This window comes from Penaeus monodon, chromosome 13, assembly GCF_015228065.2.
Source record: "Penaeus monodon isolate SGIC_2016 chromosome 13, NSTDA_Pmon_1, whole genome shotgun sequence".
NCBI lineage: Eukaryota > Metazoa > Arthropoda > Malacostraca > Decapoda > Penaeidae > Penaeus > Penaeus monodon.
In genome coordinates, this window is record NC_051398.1 from 28641032 (window position 1) to 28646031 (window position 5000).

General features: G+C 42.6%; 1 protein-coding gene across 4 annotated transcripts in view; it reads right to left on the reverse strand.

The window, feature by feature from the left end:
- Positions 1–4441: 4441 nt before the first annotated feature.
- The window catches only part of LOC119580229, a 45025-nt gene continuing 44466 nt past the window's right edge, over positions 4442–5000 (reverse strand). For all 4 annotated transcript variants that reach the window (XM_037928245.1, XM_037928246.1, XM_037928248.1 and 1 more), the window contains one exon: positions 4442–5000. This exon is cut by the window's right edge and continues 526 nt beyond it. The gene's annotated coding sequence lies outside the window, so the exon portion shown is untranslated.

Here is a 5000-nt window from a genome sequence, read left to right on the forward strand (position 1 = left end):
GGATGGGGTGAAGGTAATGGGGGTACGTTCTCTGGTGGTCTTAATAGAAGAGAAGTGTGGAGAAAGGTGAGAACCACTACTGACCTGGCTGAAATAATCACCCAGTTAATTAGCGACTTGGAGAGGATCAGAAATGAGGGTATCTCGAATATGGAGGACAGGGGCAGGATGGGGGGGATGTTTGCCTGATAGTTTATGAATTCGGCGCCAAACATTTGAGATAGATGTAGAGGATGTAATTGATGAAACATAATTTCGCCAGCTATTTGTTTTACTATTCCGGACTGTACGACGAAGATAGGCAAATGCTCTTTTAAAGGAGATAAGGGCTGATAGTTGATTTGGAGTACCTCTTTTGTAGCGGTAACTGTTCCAGGCTGCACGTTTTAAGCGAAGTGCTTTAGTGCAATCAGAATTCCACCATGGAACACATTTGGAGGTATATGGTCTTGAGGTTCGAGGGATAGCTGTATGTGCAGCTCTTAAGACTGTATTTGTGAAATACTGTATCATTTCTGAAATGGAGGTGAGGGAGGATGGAGGGGTATGAATAGCAGAGAGTGAAGTGAAAGTATGCCAGTCGGTTCTATCAAAGCACCAGCGTGGGGAGTTAGGAAGTGGTACGTATGAAGTAGGAGAAAGGAGAACTGGAAAGTGGTCACTATAGGGGAAGTGGTCTAAGACTGACCAGTGGAAATCTAAATGAAGAGAAGGGGAGAATAGAGAGAGGTCAATGCATGAAAAAGATTGCGTGTGTGTATCAAAGTGTGTGGGGCGATCTGAATTTAAAATAGTAAGGTCAGCTGTGGAGAGGAAGCGCTCTAGAGATCGGCCTCGGGAGTTTGTGATAGAATCACCCCAAAGAGTGTGGCGGCAGTTAAAGACACCAACTATGAGGAAAGGTGGTTGAAGTTGGGAAATTAGATTTTCAAAAGCAACAAAGTCAATGGGGTGGGAAGGGGAAAAGTAGACTGAAATCACTGTGATCCAACGATGAAGGAAGATACGAATAACTGTGCAAGGGACATTGGTTTGAAAGGGAGGTGTGACATAAGGTGTTTTCTGATTGATAAGTATGGACGAGACATAAAGGGAATGTGGGGAAGAGACAAAATGATAATTGGGGATTGGTATTGGAGGATGTGTAAGAAAGGTCTCTTGAAGGTATACTATAGATGGGTTATAAGAGGAAAGGTTGGGGTCGGGGGGGATGAGCTGTGTTGGGAGGGGGTAGGAGGATAGGGTGTAGGGGGGATATCGTTAGGAGGAGGATGGATATCAGCAGTTACTTGGAGTGTGGAAGGAGCAGTTGTAAGATTTGGAGGTTGAGTCAGTTTTCATTAAGTAATCTTGAATATTTTCAATAGTTTCTTCTGAGGAGTTGGTTGGGGAGTTTGGGGGATAAAGGACTTCCTTGTGAGGGGGGGAAGAGAGGACTGGTGTCTCAAGCATAGGAGCAAAGGAAGGTGGAGGTGATTGTGTGGTAGGGGGAAAAAGGGGTGGAGCGTTTTTTTCTGTCTGTTACGGGGAGTGCGAGGAGGGTGGGTTCTGTAGTAGAGATTGGAGTGTCTGGGTTTAGGATGGCAAAAGAGTTTGACTGAGGAAGGTAGGAGGTAGAAGGGGGGAGTTAGATGTAGGGGGGGGGTTAGGAGAATTGGTAGAATGAGCAGTATTACTGGAGTAAGGAGTAAGAGAGAAACCACGTCGACGTGCTTCCTGTCTGGCTTCACGTAGTGTGAGTCCAAGTTTGAATCTGAGAGTTGCTACCTCAGACTCAAATTTGTAGGTGGGACAGCCCCTATAAAATACATTATGGGGGCCGCCACAGTTGGCACATGTGCGTGATTGTGCTGGGCAGTTAGATCGGGTATGGCCAGGTTGGGCACATAGTGGGCATTTGGCTGTGGAACGGCAATGTTTGGCTGGGTGTCCTAGACGCCAACAATTTTGGCACTGACGTGGAGGAGGTTGGTATGGACGAACAGGGAGGGATTCTCCTCCTATGTAGACGTTAAAGGGAAGGTCATGTCTACGGAAGGTAATTTTGGCTATGTTAGTGGGTTTCTTTCGATGACCTCTGGGGGAATGGAGTAGCATTGTACTGATGTTGCATCATAGTCTGTGAGACAGGCAAGTAGGTCTTCTCCACAATCTGACCAATCTTTGTCATAGATTGGGCAGTTTGCTGGGGAGATTGAAGCTGTTCTGGTGCAAGTATTGAGGGTTGGATGGGGTTACCATATAGGTCTGTTAGTTTTGTTAATGCTATAGCTTGGTTTTCGGATGTTACTGTGACAAGATACGGGAGCGGTCGGGTCGGCTACGGAAAGAGACTTTACCTACTTGTTTTTGGAGACATTGTTGGAAGAGAAGGGTGTTGTCAGAGTAGGGAGCTGTGGGAGGGATCACGAAAAATCGGTCCCATTTGGCTACGCTGAAGAGGGTATTCAAAATTGTTGTAGAGATAGGGGTAGTCGAAGGGGCGTGACGAAGATGGAGTAGTGTTGAGGGAGGTAGTGTTATGGGGAGGTGGGCAATAAGGCTGTAAGGTATTAATAAGGGAGGATGGGGTGGTTGATGTTGGAGGTTGTGGGGGTAGAGGTGTTGAAGTTGAGCTTGCTGGGAGAGTGTAAATGTTCCTTAAGGGTTGATTGTTGGCTACTGTACTAGTAGGCATTGATGAGGGGGTAGTTGTTGCAGTGTTCGGAGCCGTGGTCAAAGGAGAGCCTGGGGTCAGGGAATCGGGTGGGTTTACATCGTTGGGGCTATTTGATAAAGGGGCAAGCCTCATTGCCCCTAATAGTGGGGATAGGTTTTCATTACTGGCCATGGTAAGCCTGGATTATGTTTGGGGATAAAACAGTTCCACCCCTCAGGGTCCCCTTGAGGGGTAAGGGCTAGGTAACTAAATCAGGGGAATACCGTGCCCATGGCTCCCTCAGGCCGTTCAGGACTGGCACAAAGTCAGCCTTTCATCCTTTCAGCACGGCTCTCACACCATAGGAGGTGGATAGCAGAAGGGTTTGGTGAAGGGACAGAAACGAAAAGTGGGAAGGAAAAAAAAAAAAAAAAAGACCATGCAAAATTAGTTGAGTCGAGGGCTGAGTCCCAAGGTTGGGGAGTTCCCTATCATTGGGTCCCAGTCTCCGCCTCCTAAGCCCCCCCATGACAACAACGGGCAAGGGATTGGGGGGACCTAAAGCATTTGCAAATAGTTTCAAAATGAAAACACTAATCATGTAAAAGGATAAATCAAAATACACTTTCAGGATTCAATAATTCTTTGCAGGTACTTGACAGGCAAATAGATTTGTGTCTTTACAACTATACACAAAATTCACCAAGCAAGCAGCTTAGTAACTGGAATACAAGAGCACGGATATCAGGTACTCTGATTCACTGGGACTCCATCTCTTCCCCTCAAAGGGTGACAAATAGCACTTAGGAAACAGGGAGAAAGTAAATGTTCATTCTGTGTTACTTGCAGTCTATGTATGAATAAAAGAACAAATGCACCTGGTTGACCTTCTGTTGCCAGATATTTGTCTGACTTTGAGAAATATGAATTGAATTATAAATGTTACAATCGGTAAAAATAATTAGTTATAAAAAAAAAATTGTTTTATATAAATGGCATGTCATTTTCTCAAAAAGAACTATAAAAAATAAAAGAAAAAATAAATGCAAAAATAAATTCTAAAGATAAATTTATCTTAGAAGTTGATACCAATCATCTAGAGAGACTGAACCACTATGGCTGAAAGAAATGTAGTTAAACTCTTCATCCACAATGAATTTGGATAATAGTCAAGTAAACAAATAAAGACACTTTAAATGCTTCCTTTCTTTAAACATATTCTGCAATAATGTTGACATGGTAATGGTGAATATATTGATTAAAACAATAACTATACAATAATTTAACCAGGGGAGCAAAGTAGCAGCAGGCAGACTCAAATATGGCTTTCCGTCTATTATGCAACCCTTCTCTGTGGACATTACTATACATGTGTCAAGGCTGGTAGTCAATGTCTATAGCTGAGAGTATATAACAAATGCAAAAATTCACCTCATTCTCTTCAACCTTTTGATTTACAATCTTCAGGCAATTGGATATAAAAATACTATATAGTTTATTTACAAATTTTGTAGCCAGCTTGTAATCTGACAGCTCTTAATCAATACTTCAAAACTTATTAACTCAAGAGGGAAAAAAATAAATTAAATAAAACAATCAAAACATGAAAAACTAAATGGTTTAAGATTTTGTGCATGTAATATATTCAAGTTTGTGCTGCCTATTATAAGTGATACAAAGGTTTTAATGTATTACACATTAGATTACTCAAATCATTGATCACCTGACTTGAGTGGTCATATACATTATTTCTTGTGATACAGTGTATACTTGTCAAAAATTAAATAATTTTGAGCCTAATAAATGTATCTGATAAATTAAGGTTATGTTTCTATTTATAAATACATACTGGCAACCAAGTTAACAAAATGGAAGTTTAATCTAATCTGCAGTTTCAATAGCAGTGTTAGTTAGTAAGCAAAGTTGTTGGAATATTGTGACCTGTTCTGACAATGGTAAAAATGATATTACATTTTGATAAGTCAGGAGACCCTCCCCTCAACTTTCTCCTGCTGCTCAGCTCAGCTGTCATGAGTCTGAGTCTTAAAACCTCAAACAGCTTGGTCCATTCTGCTTCATCAGCTGGCAGGACATATTCCTCTGTGCCATCTTCCTTCTGAGGTGACTCCCCCTGAGAAACATTCATCATCATTCCATCCTGCACTACATAAGTTCCTGGCTCACCACTCTCCACCAACACTGCTGACCCTCCCTCATTTGTGCCATCTACAAACATTGATGGAGTTCCTAGACTCGTGTCATGGCCTTCCATGAGGACAGAAGTAGTAGTGCCTTGCTGTCTTCCAGCTTGCATAGATGTGGATGATGTTCCTGAGGCACTGCTTGCTGCAGAGACTGCCAT